The sequence below is a fragment of the Apteryx mantelli genome, chromosome 7 (genome assembly GCF_036417845.1).
Source record: "Apteryx mantelli isolate bAptMan1 chromosome 7, bAptMan1.hap1, whole genome shotgun sequence".
Classification (NCBI taxonomy): Eukaryota; Metazoa; Chordata; class Aves; order Apterygiformes; family Apterygidae; genus Apteryx; species Apteryx mantelli.
Genome location: NC_089984.1, coordinates 22,908,040 through 22,918,541, shown reverse-complemented (window position 1 = coordinate 22,918,541; position 10,502 = coordinate 22,908,040).

Genomic DNA, 10,502 nt, shown 5'->3' with positions numbered 1-10,502 from the left:
TGACCTCCAACACGTTTTCCACTCTTCGTAGTTTAGTACTGTCTGAAAAAGCAGGAAACTTAATCTGTCTTCCACCACACACATCAGCAGGGAAACTCTGAGCAGTCCTGTCTCAGGTGTGGATCCCTGCACCATTCCTGAAACCCTCAAATTGTAAGCAGGTACTCTTAGCATGGTTTCCCAAAAGTTCTGCAACCATCTTCATCTAGACAAAGTGGGAGAGAAAGAAAGCTGTGATGATGTCATATAGCAAAAGCCACAGTGAAGATAGCAGCTCTGCTGCTTTGCTCTTACCCGTGAATGCTGACAAGCTTTCTGGTAGATTGGATGTGGTGTGCAGTCTCCACATTGGCTGCTGAAACTTCCTTTTCTTAAAGACTCATGGATAAAGTGCTGAGCACTCAGCGAGGGTATATAGCTGCCAACACTCAAAGAAGCTATGATTTCTACAACTTCATAGGTAGAATGCTTATAGAAGTAAGAAAATATCAGAGTTCTTCATGTCTGGAGGCTTTATGGCCAGACAGGTATTTAGCCTTTTAAGAATCCTGCTAACACAGAATATCTGAGAATACCTTAGAGGACAAAAAGTATACGCAAAGTAAGAGGCTTGGCAAAATGCCCTGTCCTTATCAACTAGGGAAGGTTGAAGGCATTTCTGTTCCCAAGTAGTACTTCTTGAAGTTTGTACCTGGATTCTCTATAAATATGACCCCTCAAACACAAGTCCGATGGAGCAAAATGTGTACCTTCCACAACATGTAGAATGCATGTTGTGTGAATGTGCGAATGCATGTGGTGACATGAATCATCTGCTGCAGCTCTCCAGTGCCATGAGGTCCAGACTTTGTGAGAGTGGTTTGCAGACAGACTTTCTGAATGAGACTTTTAGGCTGGTACTGTCACAAGACTTAAGAGATGGAAAGAGGAAACTTTAAAAAGGTGATCAGAAATAGCTGAGAGTGGATAGTAGGCTGCAGAGTCTCTTAAGTGTTAACCTGTCCAGGATTTCTTTTACACTTGCAACAGACCACCCTCCATCAACAATCAAAGCACAAACACCAAATTAACATGAGGCATCTTGCACCAAAACTTACTATCATGAACCCACAGGTCTACAGCCCTTTTCTTCAAGTGAAAAAGTGGATGTGAAAAGGGAAGAGTGTGTTTCCAACTCCATTATTTAAAGCAGACAGGGTAGACAGATTCTTTAAAGACCTGAAAGGCAGCAAAACCAGGCAGACAGGTAAGGGCTTCATTCCCAGCAAGCAGACCTAAAAATGCTTCTGGTCAGAAACACAGCAGCTTGTAGCACTTCTCTCCTTCAGGACTCCAAACATCCTTTCCTCAGCCAGTCATGCACGCTGCCTCAGCCCATCACACATCACGGTGGGAAGTCACTCTGCTCTGATGGGAATCAGGAGGGATTTTCAGTTGTGAATGCACTTGAACAAAGGGTACAAGTACCATCCCCATTTTACAGACAGAAAGAATGAGATGCCAGGAGAAGCTGCTTGCCCTTCCTGGCCAGGACCACCCCCAAGCAGGGTCCTGGGCCTGCTCTGTGAGGCTCAGCGGTGGTTTTCTTGCCTGTGCCATTAAGCTTTTTGTTTGGGATAGCTGAGAGCTGTGGAGAAGGCCAATTGCACCCTGGTCAGGGGTCTAAGCCTTCTGATTAGTTGGAAGCAGATGAAAATTTTGTGCCTTGAAACAGCAGTCCTCGTATGTTTTGTCTGTGAGGACTGATGCCTCCTCTTGGGCCTGCTTTATCAAAGGATGGCTATAGACAGGGATAAGTATGTGCAACTTGAGACATTTCCTCAAACCCAGAAATCATTGTGGGGCCCCACCATTGCTTTATTAGTGTTGGGTTAACCCAAGGTTGGTGGCTAAGTTCTTGGCACTTGCTGGCAAATTTTGCAACTCCCTGCAACCAAGAAGTGTTCCAATGGTCTGATGGTCATTTTGGCTTCCGCCTTCTGCGTGTGGAAAGGAGGAACATAATCTTGTGGCCTAAACACCTTCTGGGGTAAATCAAGACTATTCCTTTGTCCCAGCTTCTCCAGCCAAGATTTTATATGTGTGTAAATAACCCAGGGCAGGCAGCTCCAGGTAACGTAAACTAGTACCAGCAAATTGCAGCACCCAAAAAAGTTTGTGTTCAGCCAGTAACTTTCTCTGGCAGCTGCTCACATGGTACAGCTCTTCAGTGGGATGTGAAAAGAGGCAAAGGAATAACATCAGGGCTGACCACTGGAGAAACACAAAGACAGCTCTCTGCTGTAGTCCCATTGCCCAAGAGGAAAGAGAAAGCATTCGCTTTAAAGTGGGACTGAGGTATGGATGTAGGCAAGGCTGGGGGATGGCAGAGAGAGAAAGGTACACCCCAGCTTTGGGTGCCTTGCATGCCACTGCAAAGCATAGCGCTGGGAAAGGGTGGGATGAGATTCCAGCAGGTTCCCCCTTCGTCTTTCATGCTTCTTGTATCTACAGCATTTATATGCTCCCAGTGCAGCCCCACTAGTGCTTTCCTCTCAGGGCACACCTGCTTCCCCTATCAGGAGTCTATCAGAAACCTCTCCAGAAGGAGAATAAATAGCTGTGACTCAGCCAGCAGATTGGAAGGGAGATGCCTCCCTGCCCTCTAGACCCAAGGCTATTTTTAACTTTGGGAAATGATTTTTGTTCTTGTGAGTGTCAGGCAGTCACCAAATGCCCAGACTGCTATTGTCAGTGAAGACACAGGGAAGAAAGCAAAGATGCAGAGGACGCACCAAAAGAGGATACGCAGCTGCGTGGGCCACCACACTGTGCCCAACAGGAGCAGCAGCAAACTGACAGAGATAGGGCCAGGACTGGCTGTGAAGGTAGGATCCAGACTGTCTGGACCTGTAAAAGTATGCCAGGAAGCTCATTTCAACAGTGAACCATCACAGGGAACATGGTGCTCCCTTCCCCTTTGCTGTCCTTTCTGGCATGGAAATCCTCCACAGCAGGCAGAGGTGGGCTCCGGGTCTTCTGCAGACTTGCCCAGGGAGCCTGTTGCTCTTGCTTGGCTTTTCTGCAGCTTGAATAAGAGTTGCATTATAGGCAAGAGGGGAAGTGTGACACAGCAGCTGGTCTGCCCACTGAATGACATCAGCTGGAAACACAAAAATCAACTCCAGAGGGCAACCTGTTATGGAGTGGCTTACTGGTCTATCAGGACTACTGAAGGCAGAAGGCTTTAGGGAGCTCATAGGCCGCATTTGCATCAAGGAATGGTAAAGATGAGCTCCCTTGCTCCATACCCTGGCTATGTCCCCTCATGGCAAGACCCGATTCTTACTACTGCGCCCCTCACAGAAAAAAACTGGGAACATGGCCCAGGTGGGAACTGCTGTGTTCCCTGGCAGGTCTGATCTGGATGCTCAGAAAACCAGGAATCCAGGGTGTGCCCCAGCAGGGAAGTCTAGATACTGCCAGAAAGACCAAGACCCCAGGGTACTGCAAATATATATGATTTGCCCTGCAAATGTTATCACCGCGGTCCCTCACTGTTGCCTCTCCTGCACTGTTGGTCTCTGACCATGTTAGGATTTTCACTAAGTCACCTCCATGGCCTTCTTCTTTGGGAAGAGCTGTTAAGCCAGTATATCAGCCTTGTATGCAAATGTGCTGTGCTTGCAAACACATACACATACATCCTCCTTTTCTTTTCTAGGAGCTCAAGAAGAATCTCCTCACTGACATAAACCTGCTAGGGAAGCTTTTCACTTATCAGTTAGCCCTGTCAGATATTTTTACCAGCTCTACCAACCTCTGTGACCTTGTTCTTGCAGTGCAAAGTCCTCTGCCAGCCCTTACCTTCAATCCCACACAGCATTGCATTAGTTTGTCTCCTCCCCATTAATTTGTATTTATTATTCATTTGCAAGGCTAGGCCCATCCCTCAGGTGAACTCCATGAGAAAAGTGGAGTTGCGCATAACCAGGTGAGAGTGGTCCACAGACTTAACCCTTTCTGTTCCTTCTTTCTTGCTGGTGTCTGTCCATAGGTTGGAGCAGGGGAAAGGGGGTCAAGATGCCTGGTTTCTGCCACTGGTTCTCTTTGTAGAGCTCTGCTCAAATCAGCAATGTGCATCCTTCATGTTGGAACAGCTGAGTACCAGTTCTGAGAGATGCTTGGCACCTGATTTGTGACTCCTGCTGGCTTCACCATTGCTATTTTTCCTGGAGCCTTACCTGAATCCTAAATCAGGCCTATGACCATCATACCTGTTTTCATCCTTACTTAAACTTCAGCCAGCCTGTGTCATAGCATCATTCTCCAGCACACCATCTCCTTCCAGAGTCCTATGAGACCTCCCAGAGAGGAAAACTCTGAGTGCATCCTGGAAGGACTAATTGTCACTTCTGAAAATCCATCTGGACCCAAAATGTAAAGGTCCATTTGGAAAGCAGGCACTAATTTCTCTTTGCCTACCAGTGAAGAAGAAGGCATAACTGTCTCTATCCTATCCTTGGGCCTTTTGGTTGATTAGAAGGTGTCTGTGGAGTGCAGATGTTGCTGGCTCAGGGATGCTGCCCACCTATTACCTGTACTATCTATTCTTCCATCATTGATATCACAGGCCAGATCTGTTTCTCTTTCTCAGTCAGTCCAATTTGCCCTTAAGGAGCTGCCTTTGCTATATGATGCTGGAATTTGCCTGCATGCAAGAGCCAAGCATCTAATCCCATGAGGGCTGTAAACACTTGGCCTTGAGAAAGGGCTTACTGCTTTGTTCTTTTACCTGGGAGTATTTGAGGTGACCTCATGAAAGTTATGAAGTACTGTGCTACAGGGAATTTCTGGAGATTTCATTGATGCAATTATTCTGCAGTCAGCAAATCTCCACCTGACACATCAGTTGGTGAGAAAAACTAAGTTAAACAGCAGTTGTGCAGGAAAAGCCTTTGTAAGACCCTCCAATGGCATAAACTGTGTTTCCCCAAGATCTAACTCTGCATACTGTCTGCTCCACAACCTGTGGGACTGGCACCACTGACACAGAAAGTTTGCCATGTGTCATTATTTTCTCAGACTGCTTTTCCTGTCTCTGCCCACTCTGTTCTTCTAAAAATCTCTGGGAACCAGTTAAGGGTACTCTCTAAACTCAAGACAGCTCTTAGAATTGCTCTTTCAGACCTTTTCTTTCTTCACTTCCCAGACTTATCAGATACCTATTGAACCTGCAGGACTGTGTTTCCCAGGAGTTGAACATAATCCATGCTAACTTGCAGAGATATTCAGTCCCAGACACTAGGAATTTCCTAGTGGCAACACTCTGAGACTGGATGTTTTGTCTCTTGCACATCTCTGACAAACTGCAGCTCCCATGGGAATTGGACTTAGCCAGCTCCAGCCTCCTTGAGTGGGTGCATTGAGCACTGGACATGCTGGGATTGGACTAGGGCAGCTCTTTGGTGCCCAGAGGGTCCCTGTCTCAGTTTCCAGAGGTGCCAGGAATCTTTGTTCTGTACTTCCTCCCTGGACTCACGGCTGGACCTCCAAAGGTCCCAAGCCCTCAGGTATAGGGACTCTGGTCTTCCCTGGGTGCGGCTGGATCTATCACAGACATTTCTCTTGCTGCTTCCTTGGAGAGAATCTGCCTCTCCTGTCCCCAGCACAAGCCCTCTGGTGCAGGTTACTGTTGCCCTGATTAATCAGGGTGATGGAGTAGGCAGTAACTGAATGAGTTTGGCAGAAGACAACACCAAGCTGGGATGGGAGGTGAGCTCTGGTGAGCCTGGGATTCCCAGTGCTCTTGGCCACTGGGGCACACAGTCCCAGGCAAAGAGAAGCCAACTGAGGAAGATGCCACGCAGGCAGGAGCACCCGACTGCACAAAGGGGACAAGTCAGCGAGTGCCCAGGCAGCTGTCCTGCGCCACCCGATCCGGGAGACCTTGTGGAGCTGCAGCTGAACACAAGTCAGCAGTGCCAGAGGGTTGCTAAATAAGCTAACAAAGCTTTGGCTGTGGGAGCAGGAGCATCGGAGGTCACCATCCTGTCACTAGGAGAAATGTGTCCTGTATTGAGCATCACACCCTAAGAAAGTGGGTGAAACTGGGGGGCAAGAAGAATGGCAAAAGATCCAGCTACCATGAGGTATGGGAAAGAATTGAAAGAACCAGATTTTCTTCATCTAGGGTAGACTAAAAAGAGAGATGAAAAAAACTTCCAAATATTTGAAATGTTGTCATAGTAAAGAAAAAATAACCCTATTTTTCCATGTCAGTCAAGGACTGGACAAGTTGCTGAAGTTGCAGCAGAGACAGTTAGACTCCCAATTTATTAGCATCAGAGACTGGACCAGGTTTCTTTCATAATGGTAGAGAGTGCCTATCCCTGGAGATTTGTAAGAACAGGTTAGTTTACAATCTTCTGGATGGATAAGGTAGAGAAGGACCTGCTAGGGGTTTAGCAATGGGTGAATTGCACTGCTACCACCCATTCTAGCCTTTGAATTTGTCTATCTCTTTCTCTTCCAGGGACAGAACGTACCTCCCAATGGGAAGGCATAACTGCAATGGCAATTGTGCAACATGGTAAACTGGAAAGTCGCTTTCACGTTCCCCATGCCATATGCTGGCTGGTGGGTGTGCATAAACTGGCTCATGCAATTTGAACACAGATCAGATGTCCTCAGGACTGACATAGAAGAGACAACACTGGTGATGTCTTCACCCCATGAGCAAGATACAGATGCTTATGAAAAGGCAGCTAAATATAATCCTTGCCTTTAAGAAAAGGATACTATTCAGAAAGAAATGAAACCCTTTAGGGGTTAATGGGATGGGGGAAAAGTGTTTAAAGTCCTTGGCAGGAACAATTTACTTGGAGATGTTCAACAGCCCCCAGGTAGCACAACACCCATGGGGATAGGTTTGAGCTCAGCTGTGCCATCATCCTTCCCTGACTGTGCGGCAATCTGCACCCAGGGCTGTATTCCACGCATTTATGCTCCCAGCACCACAGCATCACCCCTCCGCCCAGATGATAGAGACTCACGCTAGACACAGCTGACAGGTGTACCTGTGTTAGCAACATCTAAACCTGGGTGGCATCACAGAGCAGGAGACAGTAGGGCACTGCCTGTGCCACCTAAGCTGGGTCAGAAGACCTCTCTACCCAGTAGGTGGCATTTGCCCCAGACCCTGCTTGGCACTTTCACAGCGCTGGTGGTGGAGGATGCTTGAGAGAATGGTTCCAGCCTAAAGAAAAGGGGCAGGAGGTGTGGGTTGCAGATGTGGGAAGGAAGGGACAGACAGCCCAAAGGAGAGAGAGGACAGCAGAGATGACCAGGCAAACTGCATTGTACAGAAGGGAGGCTTCAAAATCGCAGGGAGGGTGTCGCTGCCCAGCGAACACACGCCAGGGAGGGTGGGGATGAGCGCTTGGCATGCCGGTTCTTTGGCACCTGGCCTGCCATGTCTGATGTGGGTAGAAAGACACCAGAGAGCACCAGTGCTGAAGAGAGGGAGGCAATACAAAGACTGCTGTGTTCCTCTGCCCCCCCATCCCTTTCTCCCCCTCCCCTCCCAATTTATTTACCCGAGCTAAAAAGACAGCCTCACAGTCCCGAGGGGCTGGCTGAAGTGGCCAAGGGGTGGGCTGTGAGGTCATCTTTAATGAGGGCAAAAATCCAGTGTCAACAATGCTGCCCATTGTATCGCTGTGTTTAGACAATACCGGCTGGGTTCTTGCTGCTGGCAGCCTGAGGACTGGGAGCAGAGCGTGTTTGGGGTAATAGGAGAGGAGGAGGATGGCACTGAGTCAGGCAGCAAGGGATGGGGCAAAGTGTGGAGATAAGCACCGTATCCCAGTCATCAGCCTGTTATCAGCCTAATTCTAGGTGCTGATAAGATTACAGCACTAATCACAGGGACTTTAGCCATTTTGGTCACAGCCTGAAGGCATGGTCCATCACCTGAGTTACATCTGCTTTCCTTTCTGACCCTGGCAATGAGACCCCAGTGATTTCTGCTGCCCTAACCCCTCCCTCTAGCCCCACGTCCCCCACCGAGCTGCACATAGTGTTGACATCAGCGTTCGGATGCGGGCAAGAATATGATGGCAAAGTGAGCACCTGCTTTCACCTCTGCCCTCCCCTGGGCCTGTGTGATCCTGCAGGAAGGCAACTGGGGTTTGGCCTGTGCTGCTTTTCTGGGAGCTCCCTAACAGCAGATGCACCCTACAGAGCCCAGGTGCCCACCATTTCACATGGTGAACTTAGCCAAGCTAAGGGAGAGGATGGAGCAGGGGATCTTCAGGGATCTATGGGATCCACTGAATTTATGAAGTAACAGATGATGTTTATGGCTGGGGAAACATAATAAGCAAGCAAGAAAGAAAGAAAGATGATGCCAGGTCTTGTAAATGTAAATCTTGCTTTTAGTAAACACCATGATATTGGACTTTTCAAGTCCCAGTTTCTGGAGTCTGGTGGTTACACAAAGCTCTTAGCTTTCCATTTCAAAAAGGAAAGTCATTTGCTAGCTCTCCTGGCTGAGGAAGAATGCATGAAAATATAATACAAGATCATCAGATGCAGAAAGACAGCACAGGGGAAGAAAGCAACATTAAATGAAGATGGCATCCTGATGATCTGGGGATCTGATTCCATGACATTTGAATTCCTATGACTGACAATCCTGAAGGACCTGCTGCTGCCATCACCCCATCTCGCAAGCAGGGATTAATTGTGAACTCCTGTTTTCTGAGCCAGGTCTTGCCCCAACTCATTCTGGGCCATCACCTCATTTCTCTGCAATACATACCTGCGCACAGAAGTCAACCCTATTGAAAACTGGAGAACCATTAACCTCTGAAATTGCTGACAGCCAGTGATGAACCACACTGGTGTTCATCTACCCTACATGTACGGATAGATACCTTTTGGAGGGCAGATTTTTTCTGAGAAGAGGGAAGAGGAAGAAAGCAGAGTTGGTGAAATGACCAAAAAAAAAAACCACCACTGCAATTCTCTTTGGATGAAAGGCCCATGGAGTGATTCTCCTATCCTTAGAAAAGGCTCTAACGCTTGAATTGCTTCATACTTCTTCAGGAAAAAATATAAGAGATGCAGAAAATAATCCTAGGAGAATTTCTGCACAGCTTTATTTTTGGCAGAGGGAGAAGGGGCAGAGTTCAGATCTTTCCCCAGTTTTCAGCTTGTTCCATCTGTCTTTGATTCTCCTCTTCATTTTTTTCAACTTCCAGCAGTGAAATAGAAGAAAAAGAAAAAGAGGGAGACAGGGAAAGCTGTAAGAGAAGCTAAACAAACAACTTGAAACAAATCTTGCAAAGCCCTTACAGCAAGCTTTTTTATGTGTGTGTGGGGGGGGGTTTCCACATTTTTTGAGGAGAGTCATTAAAATTTCCAAGGTGTCGACACAAGAGGAAATCTCCTTGCAAAACTTTCTGCTGAATGGAAAAGCAATAGGGGTTTTTTTGGTTTTTTTTTTTTTTCGAGGGGAGAGTCAGAAGGAAAATGTTTTGATAAAAAGTCTTTAGCTTAGCCTTGTTGCTTTTTTTTCATGCATCCTGTCACTGGCACCATGGTAGCAAAATCAGACTGGTTAGCACACCCCAGGAGAGGGATGCAGCCATTCTTTCTCATTTGGGCTCTGTTCTCCAATAGTGACTTATGGTAAATGCCACTGCTGGTTTGTGCCTCAGTTTCCCCAACCTTGATAAACCACTTTGAGACCCTCTGACAAAAAGCGCTCTGCACAAGCTTTTCATTATCACAGTGCCTTGGCTGTGCCATGAATCCCTGGGAAGACACTACTTCGGAATGTGAAAGCAGCCTTAAATTATCACCAAGCATTTCTAAAGAAATGAGGTGCTGCAGTTCCTGGTCTGTGCTGCCTGTGGCATGGCTGCTGCTGATTGCCCAGTGGCATGGTCCCTGGCATTGCATCAGCTCATTTATGAAGGACCGTGACATGAGGCAGCAGTCACAAGATGCAGAAGGTTTGAATCAGTTTCCTGAGGACAATGACTAAAGCTGAATCCTTGCTGAGAAGTGTTGGTGAACTCCACTAGGGATGTACTTCCACTGCAGGCTCAATTGGGCAGCTCTCCATCAAAGTAGGCAAAAGCCTGTCTGAAGAGATAAAAACTGACGCAGGAAAAGCCCAGTTTAACCAGTACTGTTGTGTCTATACTAGAAGTTTCTGGCATCCCACCTGGACTGGCCAATGATCACCCCTTTTGTCTCAAGCCTTGAGCAACAGAGCTAATGTGGCTGAAATCTGCAGCAGAGGCTGCAGCCATCAGTAGATGGGAGCTCATGGCTTGGCTGATTCCTCCTGCCCTGGGACCCAGCTCCCCCTGCTCTGCGGCAGCTCATACGTCACTCCAGAGAGACTTGGGGGCTGCTCCAGCAGAGCAGATCACAATGCTGAGGCTTTCGTGGCCTAGCTAAAACAGGCTGTGCAGTCTGGACACCCTGCATTGACCATGCTCAGTGTT